We start from the raw sequence: 20,064 nt of genomic DNA on the forward strand, positions 1-20,064 counted from the left end.
CGAACCACTACACCAAACAGCCGACAAATATTTAAGTTCTAGGGACTTTACTTCTAGTAGGTACCTACATAATGTCTTACAACGACTGGACTGGATAAGTTAGTCGCGGGAACGTCTATGTTATTTTATTAGTCATCACTACATAATAATAAAACAATAAGCAATAATGAGCCTTCAATCTATCGAGGGGACTAATGGTGTAATGCCAGAGACCTAGACTAGGCTCTCTTTGACACCAGTTTTATCCTCAGTAATTACAAAACACGTAAGGAATAATCTAGGCCTCCCATTAGGTGGACCAACGATCTGATGAAGGTCGCGGGAGGTGTCTGGATGCGGGCGGCGCAGGACCTGTCTTTATGGAAAACCTTGGGGGAGGCCTTTGTCCAGCAGTGGACATCAGTCTATCAGCTGAAACGAACGAAGGAATAATCTAGTAAAATTTTTCACATACCAGCCCAATTGACACCCTTAAAATAAAAGTAAGCGCGCAGGAAAGCGCTGGACGCAGGCCGCTACCAATCGATCAACGTGGAAAGCATTGGGGGAGGCCTATGTTCAGCAGTGGACGTCCTTTGGCTGAAATGATGATGATGATGATGATAATAAAAGTAATGTATATGTTCGCGATCGTCTCCCATCTTTCTAAAGGATGTACAAGTCGAGTTCATAAAATACTCAATTTACGTCAGATACAAAAGTAAACTGGGCCGTAAAAAGCGTGCGCGGGCTTTTGGTCAACATTAGGGTGGACGAAAACGACGAACTCTTAATTCCAAGTTTAGTAGGATATAAAAAATATTGGCATCTTTAGTTCACGTATTTTTCTTCAATTCGGCTTTAATTTCAACACAAAGCTAGGTTCGTTTCAGGTTAAGCCTTTTATACAGAAGTGGAAATATAGTTCCCACCATATTTTGAACTTTATTCTCTTGTCTTAAGGTCCGAAAATAATAAAAAAAATGGACTTGTTAAAGGCCTAGCTAGCTGACAGTCCTACGAGTAAGTAAGTATAATATGAGCGTACCATTCACCTTTCAATAAAATAATAAGTTTTTAAAAGAATGAGTTAATAAAAAAATGCAATTATAATCTTGCTATTGAATTGTTAAGACCTTGGGTTTATCGTTCTTTTTTGTATGCATATTGGTTTACTATTTTCCCTCTACAGTCTACATAATCAGAATCAGCTTAACGCAAAAGTGGGAAATTTGATATTACTTACCTAAGTTTGTTTTTTCCTTAAGCCTTTTAACTGTTTAACATATTAAAAGTTTACTTTTCGTCAGCTGGAAATTCCATGGCGATAAATCATGATTTACTGTCACTCATTAGGTAAAGTTAGTAGTTCTAGTGTCAAGCAATTTTTTGAATAATTTTTAAGCCGTTTTTTTATTTAGGTACTTACTTAAGCCTTTATTTTTGATTAATACAATTTACGGTCAAATTCCTGCCTTGTTTGTTTTTTTAACCCTTCTTTGTTTTCTTTCAACCACGAGTTTCATTGCATATCCATAAAATAATATAATCCATAAATAAAATTTTTTTTGTTTATTTTTTAATACAATATAACGTTTTTGTCGTGTTGTGTTATTTTATTGGCGGTCAAGCTGTAGATCCTGGCTACACAGGAGTTGCAGCGATGGGAACGAGAGGTGGGAATAGTCCCGTGACGTATTTGTCGGCCCTAAACTTAGCCATAAATTGTGCGCGTGCGTTCGGTCAACATAAAGCAGCCCATAAACGAACCGAACGCACGACTTTCGACCTATACCTTAGAGACAGTAACTATGCTTTCTACTTTCTTCGACGCCTAATATGTACTCGTAGAATCGTTTCTATAGTAGACACGAGTGATTTTGGTTTAACGTTAACCACACTAAGGCTAAGTTGCACCACCTACCTTTGACCGTAACTTTAACAATAACCGGTGCAACCCAGCCTAATATTATCTAATGCGAAAATAATTCTACCTGTCTCTGCTACTTTTTAAGGCTTACCGAAAAAACTGAACCTATTCAGATTTATTATAGATATTTGAGACCCAAAAAAACATACGATAGTTTTCATCCCGATTTTTGAAAGAAGGAAGCCGCGGGCAAAATCTAATCTTACATCTACACTAATATTGTAAAGAGGAGATATATTTGTATGTTTGTATTGACTAGGCTCCGAAATTACTGGACCAATTTGAAAAATTCTTTCACCTTTAGAATCCAATTTTTTTCTAATAAATACAGGCATATTTTTTAATTTATATTTTTTGTTAAATACCTATATCTACCAACACGAAGACATAAATCCCAAGAACCGATAAATCAAAGAAGGATCTAGTTCTAGAAAGTACCTCAAACCAGACTTACCAAATCAGCATTCAGGATCGTTTATATTCGGCGTCCAGTTTACGACGGCAGACATTTGTGCGTATCAACATTCATGAGACCCTGTTTAATTGTTGACGGGGAACCACTCTAATGTATGGACTTCGGAGTGGATTGGTATAAATTTAAGTAACACTTAATACGGATTTGCTTGTGTCTTCTGTACCTTGTGAATCCAATACACTGTATAAATCGTTTCATCCACGACACCAATTTTTGGTCGAGAGAAGCGCGGGGTGCGGGGAGTTTGATCCGAGCAATCCAAGCGTCATTATTGTAGTGTGCGTGTGCACTCATCGATAATTTAGGGTGTAGTACCGTTAGCACTCAAAAATTAGCGGAAGAATGGTGGGGCGCGTCTTCAACTACGAAAGACAGATTTAAAAAAAAATTCAGACTTAAACTTTTATTAAATTATACAGTTTTTCCCAGTTTTTTTTTTCATGTTTAAACCAACCAAATATTGAATGTAATAAGCAAAGAGAAACCGATTAACGGTGTTAGCTATTTTGAAACGGTGTTTACTTAAAACTGTTTACATCTGCAGATACAGCTACAACAATAAATCTACTAAGAATAATGTGATCACAGATAAACCATCTCACTATTTGTATTATAACATGAAAGTAAAGTTTGTGAGAATAAGGCGGTTATCACACTGCACCGCGCTCCGCCGCGGAGCGCGTGATTTTCATTTAAAAAATCACGCGCGCGGACGCGTTGTCAGTGTGAAGTGCCGCGCGTGTTTTCTATACAAACTGAGGTACTTGCATACAATGATTAAATCTGTCGCCCCGCGCTCCGCGGCGGAGCGCGGCGCAGTGTGATAACCGCCTAAATGGGTGTTTATTACTTTTTCACGCACTGGACGTATTTTGATGAAACTTTCGAATGTCAAAATAACACTTATTAATATGCTTATAGCATAAGATAGAGTTATGCCCGTTTTCACCATCAATCCCTAATTTTTAAGTGACCCCTATGGTAACACATAATATGAATTTTGTTGTATTAGCCCACTTAAAAATAAGAAATTGATGGTGAAAACGTTCATTAGAGGCTTGGGTTAGAGGTAATGGTTAATAAATTAACGCGAACAAAGTTGCAGGAAAAAGATACTTCTTTATTAATACTCTACTTCCCTAGCGAGAATGGGAACAAGTGGTTATGTGGCGATGCTGCACTCGGAATATAAACTCAGGACGGAAACTGTCTCCCTAGAGAGCTAAAGTCTTTTTATTCCAACAAAATTAAGTCCCTAGAGCATTTGACTATCACAAACTCCAGTTCTTTCCAGTCGACCTACTAAATTATTAACAAACTGCATCTCTCCCAAGAAAATCGAGAACTCTTGCAGTCTGAATAAAAACAGGGAGATACTGGAACATTCTGCTTTGTAGTGTCTCTTGGGAGAGGTTTATGTCCAGCAGTGGACGACCACCATAGGCTGAAGTTATGATGAAAATTCATCTCTTCAGAATAATAGTCTAGTCAATATCTTTATTGCATTCCATGTTGTACATAAGGTCTTACACAGTCTATGTATAGTCTCAAACATAGACCCGGTTTGGGCATAGCAACATTGTGTTTTACAAACATTTATCTATTTATTCGGCATAACATGTTTATTTGCAGGATTAAGTCTAGGATTGGAAGAAAAATTAAGAGATGATGTTCAAATAATATCCAAAATGTGTATGTACTGTGCTGCTGCCATCTATCCCATATTAGTAAACTTTGATAATAAAATGTCACACTCCCAACTCTTGTTCAACCTCACGTTGTATCACAAGCCTAACCTGCGTCTACTGTGCTGATGCTGAAAGCAAAATAAACATGTTTTTTGAAATATTAAATCTTGCACTTGGCAGTGGGCGGGGCACATAGCTCGTAGAGACGATGGCTGTTGGGGCAGGAAAGTTCTCGAGAGGCGACTACGAGACGTAGCGTGGGCAAGCCTCCTACTAGGTGGACCGACGATCTGGTAAAGGTCGCGGGAAGAGCCTGGATGCGGGCAGCGCAGGACCGTTCATTATGGAAAACCTTGGGGGAGGCCTTTGTCCAGCAGTAGACGTCATTTGGCTGAAACGAAACCTTGTACTGGAGGAAAGCAAAAGAGTTGAAATTCTGGCGAAGAAGCCAAAAACCCATGAGTGTTGTCATGCCACTGAAGCTGGTGCCAAACAGACTTTGTATAATCCTTCCTACGTACCCCATAATTGCATTCAATAATATAACCCTTTCTTGTTGGTCCCAACTCTGGGCTTTTTCAACAAATGAGCAAACAGTATGTACATCACGTGTTAGCTTATTTAAGCTTTGAACGCACTGAGTGATGAATCAAAAAAGTTAATATTTAAATAAGCATGTACTCGTAGTTTTAATAAAAGCTAAAATTCAAACCATGCTATACTATCGCTAGGAATTTCCCAGTTGAAGCGGATTGAGAAGAGAGTATCAGGCACGATTTTTCACTTAAATAAATCTTAATGGGGACTTAGATCCGCGAATTCTATTGCGAGGCGAAGAAGATCGGCAAGACTTGGAGCGAGATCAAACGCGAAGCTCAAGACCTAACGCGATGGAGGACTGTTGTGGACGCCCTCTGCCCCATCTAGGGGACATAAGACCTTAAGTCAAGTAAGTCAAGATCCGCGAATTCTGGGACCTGCTAACTGACTAATTGACTGACCACTGAACTAAAGAGACACTAAACTGAAAAGAGTTTTAAAGGAGAGAGAGAGAGTACAAATAAGGTTGGAGAGGAAAGAAAAAGGATTGAATGTCATTTGAGAATAGATAAGCACTGGTCCTCAACTCCTCTTTTCCCATTCAGACAAAAAGCTTCGCATACAAACGCCTCTGCATTCGTTATTTCCTTAGCGTTCTTACAAAAAAATTGCAGAATGTAATTCAGTTTATTCTCAGTGTACCCTCGGTTTTAAACGCGTAATGTATGCGCCGGCACGCGCTCTATGTACGAGATAAGCTAAGACCCAAATTACACCGTCTTGTAACAATGTTTTCTAAATTTATACTTTTTTAGTCTGTTGAATCATATTTTTAAGGAACATTATCAGTTTGACATGGTTTTGAAGCTTAAATGAGACAATACCCAAATACTTAAGGTTAAGACACTAGATCGACCCCTTTAAAATGGCTTTACTTTTGAGAAATTGTATTAGTATTATACATGGTGGAATTTTGTAATGCCACCTGGAGGGAAAGTGCTCTTAATACTGTAGACAAAAATTATACTCAAAGAAACTATTCCTTTATTTTTGAAAATAAATAGAACTGCATTCTACATAGTATTCTGTTGTGTGTAACATAAATTAATTAAGTTTCAGCTATCTCAACCGTCTCTACCTTACGATTTTAACGTATTGCATTTTTTCCTCCTTAACACTATTTTTATACTTTCGTTCGTTCGTTTCAGCCAAATGACGTCCACTGCTGGACAAAGGCCTCCCCCAAGGTTTTCCATAATGAACGGTCCTGCGCTGCCCGCATCCAGGCTCTTCCCGCGACCTTGACCAGATCGATATTATACTTTAGTTTTAACTATTCAAATAAAATATCTTGATTTGGTTTTAAGAACTTTCTCAAATATTTCTCATATTGCTCTACGCATCGGTGTGATACGCAGCCCACACGCAACTACAACGGAATGAGTATCCTTTAAGATTCCCGTTGAAACTTAAAGTAAACATAGCTCCAACAAATCGCTTCCAACGTACAGTTCGATATCTCGCGAAATTAAACGAAACAAACTAGTTAATCCCCCGGCGTTGTCTCCTGTGTTGTTTTAAAGTTATGAGAGGAGTTAAGCTTCATAAGGATAACACTTACCGGAGCAGGAGGTGGATGTTTTGTTAGGTAAGTAAACCGTTCAGTTAAATTAATAGACTAAGGCTGGGTTGCACCACCTAACTTTGACCGTAACAGTAACGATAACCGTTTTTGTTATATGGAGTTTGGCAAATTTTTGACGTTTGTCAAAATTAAAGTAAAATGCTGCAACCCAGCCTAACAATTTTCTACCGTCTGAGTAATTTGTATTTCAACATGTCTATTGTCTTCACTTACGAGTACCACTGAGCTATTAGGTTACCTGTCAATTGTGTAGACCAAAATGTACTATGTGATTGTAACATTATTTTTGCAGAACAAAACAGGTATTTCACTGCAATCACACCTGATGTTAAATGAGATGCAGTCTGGATATTAAATAAGAGCCTCATACAGGCTATAGAAATCAGTAGGATCGCCATCGCCATCGCCATCGCGCACGCAGGCTGCACGCGTTGGTTTGGCCGAACCTAGTGTGTAGTCAGAAAAATTAGTTATGAAATTGTGATGTCTAATGATAGATCGCCCGGTGCTTTGTCCTGCTGGAAGCTCTTCTGGAAGGACTGGTCTTTTGTTCTAAACGTCCTGCCAGAAGATTATCGCAAGTCCTGCCCGCAGTACGCAATTTGTACGTGTTTGCTTGCTGGTCCTTCCAGCAGTACGGTGACCTTCAAATTTGAACTCATCCTCACCAGAAGTAGTAAACACTTGGTTAGTGTTTATTAAATAAAAAGTCATGTCGTAGAATCATTTTGTTTAACCAGTATTTTACTTTTCTTAATATATTATAAACTTGTTTATCTTCTTTCAACTTAACTAATAGGAACTATAATAAGGAACTTTAAATTAATTACTTTGGTACGTCACTTTGTATTAGAAATTACACCTATCACTTACAAATACACTACAAATTAAAAACAAAAACAAGAAATAAATTATAAATGTTTGATTAGGCTGGAATACTTCACATTCATTATAATATTATCGCCAAAATGTTGCCGACTCCACGCCCGGCGCGTCAAAATGTGTCGCGCGAGCGCGAACGCGCTGCCCCCGTGTATACTCGTGCGCCATCGGGCTCCGACTAACGGTTAGTCGCGTTTTTCGATCTTGGGCACTATTGGGTGAAAGAGAGAGAAACACTCTATTTTTTCGTGTAAATTTGAAATTTGTACAATGTATACTTACGAAACTGTGATCTTTTAATTTTGCGTCCTACCGGAAGTACTTTAAGTCCTGCTGGCAGGACTCCGGGCGATCTATCACTAAGGCCCAGAACAGACGGTGAAACGCTACTGCAACGAAACTGCAACTTTGTGATGATTCTGATGAATGAAACTGAAACTGAAAGTTTCAAACTGGTCGCGTCATGTGTGGTCTCTCAACGGACGCTATGGCAGAAACTTAGATACAAAAGTAACTAGCAGTTGCAGTTGCGTTTCACCGTCTGTTCTGGGCCTAAATCTAAACCTACTAAAACTCAGCGAACTCTTTAAACCCATACTTTCTTATCTTTAGTAGCTCTATTTTTCATATCGTTAACATATTAAAAATCATGATCTTTGGAAACATGAACGTGATATAATGCTTAATTCAATACAACATACATCTGTTTCCCCAATTTATTACACCGATCTTGTCGCGAAAAGGAAAAATTTCCGTGCTTTTAAGCGATTTTGTGAAAAATATTATTGGCAGGTAGTTGCTAATTGCTCATAAGATAGGCCCCCTTAATTTAATTTATTGTCCGTGGTGCATAATCTTTTTCTTAAAGGTTTTAAACCTTTGTTTGTCACCTGTCATCCGCTTTGCAATGGAGGGAAGTCGAACCTTAATTTCGAACTCCTCCTATGTTCTTCTGATTAATTTCGTTGCGGGTCCAATGACAGTTTAACTTTCCCCCGGGACAAACTTGACCTTCATTGGTTGGGTTTTTGTGGCGGTCAAGCTGTAGATCCTGGCTACACAGGAGTTGCAGTGGTGGGAACGAGAGGTAAAGCCAAGCTCACTCTCAATCTTGCCAAGAAAAACGTTGTTAGTTAAAAAATCAACAGCCCTCATCAACTATGTGCTGCCATTGACACAGTTTCGCGCCCTCACTCTGGACTCGTTAATATTATATCAACCCACCTGTTAGCGTCAACTCTGTGAGGGCTTGCTGTCGATAGGTTCCATTTAGATTAATTTTTCGCACTTTAGGTAAAACAAGGTGTATCAAGAATATCTACCTATCATCATCATCATCATTTTGAGCCACAGGACGCCGACTGTCGAAAATAGGCCTCCCCCAATGATTTTTAGAATTTCCGGTTGACAGCGACCTGCATGCATGCATATTGCATAGTTAAAACGTGGCTTAAATAATCCTCATCTTTTTTTTATTTCTTGCAAATTAAACCTAGTATTAGTAGAACGAGAGAGGAAAAATTGGTGATCATTAAACTAAACTCCAAATTTTCATCGGTTCATTTATCGGGTGTGGCAAGCGAATTTTCGAATATCTTTGAATCTCTTTCCTTTCAAAAATAAAGTAATATTTCCTTTGGGCAAAATTTTCTATCTTCAGTATTTATTTCGTACTAGCGGCCGCCCGCGACTTCGTACGCGTGGATCCCGTTTTACCCCCTTCATCTATCTTACGCGGTTTAGATTTTTTCATACAAATGTTTTTTCCCGCTAACTCCCGTTCCCGTGGGAATTTTGCAATATCCTGTTGTAACTAAGCTTTAAGTTTACTAAGGTACCTACATGCCAAATTTCAAGCGTCTAACTTAAGCGGTTTAGATTTTTAATACAAAAGGATTTTCCCGCGAATTCCCGTTGCCGTGGGAATTCCTAAGTATACTAAACCTACCCAGGAGTATGAAGAATAATTGTACCAAGTTTCGTTAAAATCGGTCAAGTAGTTTTTGTTTCTATAAGGAACATACAGACGGACAGACAGACAGACAAAAATTTTACTGATTGCATTTTTGGCATCAGTATCGATCACTAATCACCCCCTGATAGTTATTTTGAAAATATATTTCATGTACAGAATGTTGACCTCTCTACAGATTTATTATAAGTATAGATTGGTGACAGATCAGTTAAACGCGACATTTTACGTAGTTGTATCAAAATGTTTGTGCAAAATGTGCTCTTACAGAATACAGCAACGAAGCAAGTTTAAAATAATTAGCATCCATCCACAAAACTAATTAGGAATCTGGCGACATTGGATCTGACTATTAACGTATAAAATATTACTTCATAAATATAGGACCGGACTTCCCATAAAAAGGGACCGTAAAAAATCTCGGCCCGTGAATCTATAGGGAACTTGACAGGCAATGACCTCGGGATGCTTTTGTTAGGGGTTTTCCTACTCGGTATCAGGTTATGGAAATATTTAGAAAACTAGATTTGTAATAACGCAACATGTGAATAATGTAGACTTTAGAGCGCTTTCACAGGGCTTTAGTAGCGCGACTGCAACGCGACTGCAGCGCGGCAGCGGCGTTTTTATAATGTGAAGGCATGCATCCGCTGTCACATAGTATGAAATTTTCGGCAGCGCGTCTGTCGCGCGTTTGTCGCGCTGCTAAACTGCGCGCTAATAGGTATTTCAATAGTGATTTTCATTATTCTTGAAAGTTTGGAGAAGGGCTCATAAACATGGTTTAGGGTTTTCGTACCCAGTCACTATCAAAATATAAGCACCTACACAGAAAAAAGTCCAGTTATCAACTATGTAGTATAAATAAAATGTTTTTTTTTTCATGGCCATAGAGTCATTTGTGCTTCATGGGGTCATATAACTTTTGACTTCATTGTTCCAAAGTAATTATTTTCTTTTTTAGGATAGGATTATCAACTAGGCAAGCTGATTATTTTAAAGATTCTAGAATGCCTACTGATAGTTCTTTTTTTGTAACTATAACAAAAGCTACCCAATCATTGTATACCTACTATTTCAAAAACAATAAAAGCTATTAAAATTTCTAAGCGATTAGAGTCGCTTCTCAAACTAAATTTTAAATAAACAACTTGAAAAAATCGAACTGCAAGGAGTTCAATGGGTTCGTGGGTTCAATTCTCGCCTTAGTTTTTTCAAGTTGTTTATTTAAAATAAAAGCTAAATTGTGACGTAAATATTTACCTAAGCAGACTCTACCCTGGTGTTTTCTACTCAGTCATACGTTAACCCTTACGACGCTTAATTGAATCGTGTATCTGTCGTCAATGTCAATTTAACCCTGCGAACGCCAAGGGAGTTCTCGGGCTATTTGAACAGACTTGATTTGACAAGTTAAAGTTAGAAGGGGTTCAAGTTAACTAACTTATAAACTGGTCAGCCTGGGATGTAACGTAATGGGAATCTAATAAACGAAGTACGTTAGAGCGATACGAAAATAAGTAGTTAAAAACGATCACAACATAGAAATATTACTTTATAAACATAACAAAATAATAATAATTATGTGTGATAGTTGTTTTTTACAAAAATATAACTAAAAGTTACACTTTGGGTGCCTTTTATTGCAAAAAAACGCGGAAGAGAAAGCCATTTATTTTGTGATGAAACATCTGAATTTTTTCAGGATCGGTCTGTTTTTTTTTTGGAAAATCGGGAAGGTAGTTCTCAGAAAAGCGAAGTTTCTCCGAAGCAAATTATTCAATGAATTGAATTCACTGTTCACATTCCACGTAATGGTTAACCGACGTGTTCCAACTATCCACTATCTCGCATCGCTAGGCTTTGGCACCGCGTGCACTTACGTGCAGGGAAAGCCATACGTGCTATTAAGATACAGAAAAGATGGTCCCATGAATCACGTAGATAACATCTGCGACCTATTACACATAGTACGTATATTGACACTATCCGCCCAGTATAAATGGACCCCCGAAAACATGCCTCGTCCGAACAAAGTGAACCCAAAGATGAGCAATCAGTATATTAGAGGAGTTCTGTGTAAAATGGCCGATCTTCGGGCAGTTTTCCCGATTAGGTCCTAATGGTGTGGAATGGAAAGATTAAAACTGTTCTAGGCAGTGTTTTTCGTACATGCTAATACTTATACTCATACTATATTATTACTAGTGGCCACCCGCGACTTTGTACGCGTGGATCCCGTTTTACCTCCTTAGGGGTGGAGTTTCGTAAAATCCGTTCTTAGGGAGCACATACCCCCATGCAAAATTTGAGACTCCTAGCACTTGTAGTTTCTGAGATTTCGTGATGAGTCAGTCAGTCAGTCAGTGACCTTTCGCTTTTATAAATATAGATTAGCCATGAAGATAATTTACATTCTGTCTCTAAAATGCACAGATAAAAATCATAAGCAGCTTATTTACAAGTTGCTGCTTGCTTATTACTTGCGGGCAAAGGAAAACCAGTAAAGCTCACTACATTTTTCCCCTACACAATAATAAATATTTTTCAGTGTAAACCTGTTTTATTACGGGCGTCGCGCGTCTTGCATCTTTACATCGAAGAAAATTCTATTAAATGGATATTTAAAATAATTCTATGAATTTCTACAAAGAGCTTATTCAGGGTCCCAATTAAAACTTGTTTTCACAAGTAGAGAAAACATAGCGTCTGTAATTAGGAGAATTGTCAGAAGGAACAAGGACTTCGTCACCTTTTAAAGGCTGCACAAGATACACAATTTATTATGATGTCACTGAGTCGATCGTCGTCTTCGTCTATTCATCTTTTCGACGTTCATAAGTACCAAAACACTGGTCACAATTAAATAAATACTTTTAGGCTGGGTTGCACCATCTTATTTTAACTTTGACAAACGTCAAAAATCTGTCAAACTCCATATACAAAAAGCACCAGTTATCGTCATAATCACTGTTAATGTTAGGTGGTGCAACTAACCCTAAATTTTGTTTTTTTTTTACCCGAATGCACCAGAAGGAGGGTTTTTTTTATTATGATCTTGTTTTAGGACGTCCCTTTCTTCTACAGTCCTCTGTAGAGTACGGTAGAGTAATAAGGTTACTTGTTTGCTCCATATAATTATTGATAGGTACAAGTACTTACTTAGTTCTTCGGAAAATGTAGTTCATCTCGGTACACCCAGTTTATTCTTATACATAGTAAATAAGGCGAAGCAGGAGCTATGTAAATAGGTTATTAGTGCTAGTTGTTCCACATAATTCAGCTGGAGCTTCCCGTAAAATGTTCCAGTAAATAGTGCGGGACAAAGTAGCCTTACTGAGGAAGTCATTATAAAAGCCACTGTCACGAGTTTTACGGGACAAGTTTCGTATGCAAAGGCTTTTAGGAGATGCGGTAATGTTAGCGAAATATGGCGAGTGGACACACGGACTTAGCGAGTGATGAGCAAATGATTATAATACCTACTGAATACGTTAATGAGCAGGTTTTCTAATTAGGTGATTACATGCTGTATCCCAATCCAACGATCGGCCCATGACATTTTAGAGTATTAATTTTAATACTCTATAATGATAATAGATCCCTTTATACGAGTATTCATACTCGTAGATTTCGATACCGAAACAAAACTTGATAGAGATTTAGAGCTGGCTTATGTGGCTTATTATACTTTCGGTTCTGTTTTGTTTAGTATGTTTAAAAAAAACTCTTTACTGCTCTTTTATGAATATACAGGGTGACTTTGATATCGTCTGTACAAGATTATTAAATACTGATATTTGGGGAATGTACTATGTATCATAAGTAGACTCTTAAATTAAAAGGATGCGAACGATTTCAAAGTCATCCTGTAGATCAAGATTACCTACCTATTTTATCTAAGATAATAACATTTAAGTCGCTGTACCCAGATGAAAAACACTCATTCTATACACATTTTGTTGGCTGATCCATACAGCTGTATACCACACTTTCAAGGTTTCTTTATACTTGAAGAGAGCAAAGTTTAGGTCGCATCGCTGCACTTACGGTTTGGCGTTTCGACCCACGCCACCACCTAATACATCCTGCTGTCCTGGTACATATTTATGCATTAATTTAACTGACAACAGTCCCTAGAGTTAGTTTTATGGTAGAAAGGTACCTAAAGGTTGGTAAAGGTAGCAGGGAGGTGCTGTACGCAGGCCGCTACCAATCGATCAACATGGAAAGCATGGGGGAGGCCTAGTTCAGCAGTGGACGTCCTATGGCTGCAGTGAAGATGATGAGAAACAAAAGTCTGAATAAGTTTGATTCATGTAAAAGACTTGCTTATGCTAATCTTTTTTGAGCCACATCCTGTCGTCGTTTCAGCCAAATGACGTCCACTGCTGGAAAAAGGCCTCCCCCAGGCCTCCTACATCCTGTATTGATTTTTAACTTTCATACTAACACCACCAAATTACACTCTTCACCAAATTACACCAGTTAGCTTGATGAGACAGTCAGTCAGTTGTTGTTAACAATATTTGCATGCCAGCTTCTGGTGGACTGTTCGGACATTTTAATGTTGTAAGAACTTGTAGACCACTTTTCAGGCAAATAAACTGATTTGATTTGATTTGATTTGCAGTTGCAGGTTCAAATCTTACCGAGAGCAAATGATGGCTATGGAATAACGGGAATTAAAAATCAAGTGTTGTAATGTACATTTTAATTTATTTTTATAATTTATATGCAAAATTTAATTTATCAAGACAGCCAGGAAGATTATCCTACAACTTGATACGGAGTTCATGTCAAACAAGTTCTTCTACGTCTTATTTTCCCAGAAAATTTAAGTGCCTTCAATTTCGCAGTTAAAACAGTCACAGTTTCACAAAGGTGTCAAAGCAACTGTTCCAATGGATTCGAATTCCAGGAACCGTTCCGTGTGGATTGCCATACCGCTATGGCCGGGGCGCATACCCGAACGGTACACGCGGTAAACGCTTCAGTGCGTCTACGCCAGCCATTTTGTATTTTGATGCAAAGATTTTTTAAAGAACAGTACTGTTAACCCTGCCCTGGTTGGGTTTTTACTGGCGGTTAAGATGTAAATGACAGAACGAAAGGAGGGAATAGTCCCGTAACCCCTCGTGGTAAGGTTCACCACGATCACGATAATCCAGCGGTGGTGGGGTTTGAACACCATCACCATTGAGCTAAATAATTGTAGTTTCAATCAATTGTATGTGGAACTGATGCTTCTCCGAACATCTATTAATTAAAATGTTCAATAAAGTACAAACTCTATTATCAAACTCCCTATTTATAAAGCATTACAGAAAAAAAGTGTAATAAAAAGTGGGTGCATTTAAATTACAAGATTTCATGGACTTTACCAGCCTATACTGTAAATTAATTCCTGTTATAACCTAAGATTACTAAAAAGGGCTGCCACCGTGTCATATGGGCCAACAGTTCAAAACATTTGCGGTCAAGTCCGGCGGTCAAGATTCCAACAAACAGTTGGTCGTCCTTGATTCAAGGCCATAGGCCGGGAACCGGGATGCACTTGGTCTCTAGAGAAATACCCCGAGTCCTGATCTGACCGCAGTAAACCGCCCACTTTAGACCCCACACTGGACATAAAACCAGGGTAATACCTAATGTATGGAATGGAAACCTCGTGGATATACGGGATTTTTAACCGAATACAACGGTGTGTTGACGGAAAATGTACTTTCCCTCATGATATTTTGGATCCATTTTTATTCCATCGTTGTAATCCTAGTCTTAATACCCATAAGATAGTAGGCTCAAGATTTTTTTTATCGGAAAATCTAATAATTATTTAGATGATATCAATCAGGTCATTTTACCTTATTAAGTAATAACTACATATTATATTTTTACAAATTTGTTACATGTAGGTACAGTTTTACTATTGATTTTTTTGGCATGCGCCAAAATTTTGGATTCATCATTTTGTGTAATATAATCATTATAATCTTTACAGTAAACACTTGACAGGTATTAAATTAATCAATTAAATATTAAGTTTGCCATCTATGTACAGTCACGGAATGAAAAGGTTCGTCAGTTTTCAAATTGATTCCTTCAACGAATCGCGAGCACATATTACCTTTTGAAACTATGGTACAGAATAATCTCGAGTTAGAGAAAATAATCTTTAACTGTTCGTCAGTAAAGTTCAAAATTATTCAGATCAAAGTTGTTTGATGATTTAACTTGTCAAGAAGATTATTATGATTGATAAACTAAAACCTTCTTGTTGGTTCAACCTGCCATTATCTATTAAATTAAAAAAAACTACATTTTGTAACATTGCACTGATGGGATAGAAAAATAAACAAGCAAAACCTTATTCGTTAGCAAACGTCATATTTATTTAAATGTTAGCAGCAATGTTTCTTGCACTGTTATGTTGGCAAGTTTGACTCTTACAGTACCTAGTGCAAGCGAAAACCGACACTAAGGTGACGAACCTTTTCATTCCGCGACTGTACAAGTAATCCTAATCCGAACAACATCGTGTTCAGCAAGAAGCTCCAGCTTATCAAATAACCGGCCGCGGCGCAATATTCCTCTGGTTCATTAAGTAATTTATTCTTGAGAAAGTCCCGGTTATCCCGAGTAGTCGGCAAGAAACAAAACTAATGGTGTCTGGAACACGAGAGCAGAGCCAACAAGGTGGCCCAAGGGGAAGGAGGCAGCGGATCGTCTCTAGGATGTTAGTACATATGAACACGGGAAATAAAATTGATACTAAAAGAGTTTTTTCTTAATAGAGTCTAGTACGCAGAACTGACGGCCGGTGGGGCAGCAAGGTTCTGGAGTGATGGCCACGTACCAGAAAACGCAGCGTGGGACGTCCACCCACAAGGTGTACCGACGACCTGATAAAAGTAGCAAGAAGGCACTGGATGCAGGCCGCTACCAACCATGCGATGTGGAAGTCTTTGGGGGAGGCCTATGTTCAGCAGTGGACGTCCTGTGGCTGAAATGATGATGATGATGAATAAAGGCTATACTGTCGATGTTTTTTTACCACAATGGAGAAGCCCTTGGCCCGTATCTTATATAATGGAGAGTGATGATCAGATAAACGTAATAAAATAAATAGTAGAGGTTCATTTTAATCACAACGGGAAAGCTTTGGCCTTTATATGACCTAACTGAAAGTGGAAACAAACTTCACCCAGAATTCTCAATCACAGACGAACTATCTTGCCTCTAACTATCGAAACACAACAATGCTGTTAACATTGTTGATGGCGACAGACTTCGATAAGATAGCTAGTCAGAAGGACATAAAACAAGCTGAGCAAACCGAGCACTATCTACACTATAATATTCTTACCAGTTTCCCAATCACATACACACAAGTATTAGTAGAATTGAACTAAGCGTTGAGGTAACTAAAACTTGCTTATAGGTATTTTTATGTTTCTAAACTCCGCTTCGCCCGTCACTTAAGTCCCATCATAATTTATGGGAGGAAGCTAGCGACAGCGGCTCGGCAATTAGCCGCGTAACGAACGCTTGAAATAAATATCATTCCCTGATTAATGCGCTCGCGCACGCTGACAAATATTAGCGCTTCTTCATACCTAACAAGATCCGCGATTGGCTTCAAGTAATCCTTAACTGTGACCGACATAGCTCGCGGAATTGCTAAAATCAAGTGGCAGTGGGCGGTGCACATAGCTCGTAGAGACGATGGCCGGGGCAGAAAAGTTCTCGAGTGGCCACCACGGGCTGGAAGACTATAGACGATGGCCGTTGGGGCAGAAAAGTTGTGACCACGGGCTGGAAGACGTTGCGTGGGCAGGCCTCCTACTAGGTGGACCGACTAACTGGTAAAGGTCGCGGGAAAAACCAGGATGCGGGCAGCGCAGGACCGTTCATTGTGGAAAACCTTGGGGGAGGCCTTTGTCCAGCAGTGGACGTCATTTGGCTGAAACGAACGAACGAATTGTTAACTCCAGGAGCTTGGCATCACGCACCGTTTGTCTTTCGTAGTACAGTCGCGCATACTGCAAAACTTTAAACATGAGTCTCAAGGCGAGATGACAACATCCGCATTTCGTAAAATCATTTCTTAGCGGATGCCTACGTCATAACATCCTGCATACCAAATTTCAGCCCGATCCGTCCAGTGGTTTGGGCTGTGCGTTGTTAGATCACTATGTCAGTCAGTCAGTCACCTTTGAGTTATATATATATTTAGAAGATATTACTGATTTTATGTAGATTTTTAGTGTAGGTACTTTTGCATGTTTATCTCTTTAAGTTACTGCAACACCTATGCTTTGGCGTGGCACCAAGTCGCGATAAGCTGGCTACTCGTGTGGTGCTGCGCTGGAGATACGACGACGAGTTTTTGATTACCCCCCTTTCTGTTTGGTTATGTTGGAAGCTGTAAAACTGAATATGATCTGTCAAGAGTCGTCTTTGATATCAAAACTTAAGTCGCAAAATTCGCCCGAGTTTATCGGTCTGAATGAAGTCATCATTTACATTTATTACACTCGAAATAATGCACTTTTCAAATCATGGAAGACCTTTTTAAATAGATTATAATAGTTATTTTCACTTACAAAATTCTCAATCTCTCTTTTAAATGACATGCATTACCCATGTACTACCCTATATTTCAGAGAACACATAGAAAATAAATAGAAGATACCAGTTGATGTAATTTTCCGGACTGCCTAGCTCGCATCACTTCTTAAGCCTATAATTTGTATATTTTAAAAAAAAGTAAGGTTGTATACTTGAAAAGGAGGCTGACAATAGTGACTGACTTTCTTGCGCTGCTTCTTCTCAGCACTGGCCCATTTATTGTCCCGAAGCAGTGGTAGACATAATACTGGGACGTGTAAAAGTGCTTTTTAAAAGCCTATTTGCAAAAACAAATGAGTTTATGTTTTTTTTAACGTAGTGTATTTCCCCGTCTTTCGCCAAAACTAGAGGAACAAGTCATGGCTAAACCAGATATTATGTTAATAATAAATATTATATTAAATATTATATTAAATATTATATTGTCGGTTAATAATAAATATTATTGAATTAGTTATACATATAAATACAGATAAAAATAAATTTGATAATTAATAATCAAAGAATTAATGCAATAAATCTAAAAATCTTCCTCTCTCCTAAAATGCAGTGCCCGACAGAGTCCATAATCGTATCTTACCTTACCAATAACACCTTTTCTAAACATTATGGAAGCAATAAACTGTTGAGTATTGAGTATGTTATTTACACTTTCTGTAAATAAAAATATATTTCTTTCCCGTTCTTAGCCTTCAATATCCTAAAGAATCAAATCATCCGTTTTGAAAACGGATCACTCCCTCAGACCGGCAACAACACAGCATCGTAATCCCGAACATGGTCCCATACAGTACCCGCCAGTAGTAACCGGCGATGTTTGTAACAAAGTCCAATAACATCGATACCGACATCTCTATGTCCTTTTTAAACGGCACTATTCCCACCTCTCGTTCCCACCGCTGCAACTCCTGTGTAGCCAGGAATAACTAATAACCGGCAATAAAAACCCAACCAGTGAGAATTTATGCCTAATCATAATCCATACTAATATCATAAATGCGAAAGAGACCGTCTGTTTAGACGAAACTTGTTATAGAGACAGTGAATCCCGAGAAAGATTGTTATGATTTTTCCCGGTTTTTGAAATAAGGAAGCGCGTCATATTATGCCCATTGCCCGTATACACGAACCAATCACAGAGCTCAATTCAACGCTGTGCGTTCGATTTGCTGCTTCGCTTAAGCAAGCATCATTTGTGAATACGGGCGATAATGTTTTTCTGTGGAGACCTAAATTCGGGCGAGTAAAGCCGCAGGCAAAAGCTAGTGCATTTATAAAATTGCTAGTTTCTATCGGCGCTGTACAATTGCAATAAGCGGGTCCCGAGCGAGTGCCACGGCTCAAGTCGGAGCCGCTATCCGTCTACCAGACAAATCGCTCCCTCAAATGGAAGATTACTGTAACGCAGGCCGCCTCTCACACCGAAGAGTATCGTCGAGCATAATTCGTATAGATCACTCTGAGCTCCGCTCTGCCCATCGCAGAAGTTTCGCCGAGCCGCAACTAAGAACATGATAACACAACACTTTACTAAATGAACTCAGGTCGCGTGATCTGTCATGGGTCGCGGTCGGTCGGGTCATTTCCCTATTATCGCGCTGGCGATGGCGATCTGCATGCGTTGGTGTGGTTGAAGCATAACTGACCTGGCGAACTTCATACCACCCATGTTTACCATAAATCAATCGCAATCACTGCGTGCTGTACGTACAATACTTGCAACCTGGTATGCGAACGAATAGCCGCATTCAATGCCATATGTGCACGACACACACTCTTCGCGACGTATTGTTTTTATTTTGATTACTTTGTGTGTGTGAATTTCTCATGAGACACTGGGTTTCGAATTCAGCGCATTAGTTGGCATATCTTTAGATCTCTATGATGATGATGATATAAGTGGAAGGAAAAAACTAACATTTCGGTGTGAGGCGCGGCCAACTTAAGCCCTGTCCTCCGCTATCCGACTGAGGCTAGTTTTATTGTTTGTTCCTCATCCTACGACGCATCCGAAGTGAACCGCTTTATCCCAGGCACTGTTCTAGCCAGGTGTGGAGAGGTTCATCGTCATCATCTTCATTTCAGCCATAGGACGTCCACTGCTGAACATAGGCCTCCCACAATGATTTCCAATAAGACCGGTAGGTAGCAGCCTGCATCCAGCGCCTTTCTGCTACCTTTGTGAGGTCAACAGTCTACCTTGTGGGTCCTACGCCCTTTCCAGTACGTGGCTCCACTCCAGAACCTTGCTGCCCCATCGGCCGGTCAGTTCTGCCACAGTATATACAGTGTGAGTCTTGATAAAGTGCACATATGGAAATA

This window comes from Ostrinia nubilalis, chromosome 16 (assembly GCF_963855985.1).
Source record: "Ostrinia nubilalis chromosome 16, ilOstNubi1.1, whole genome shotgun sequence".
Lineage (NCBI taxonomy): Eukaryota > Metazoa > Arthropoda > Insecta > Lepidoptera > Crambidae > Ostrinia > Ostrinia nubilalis.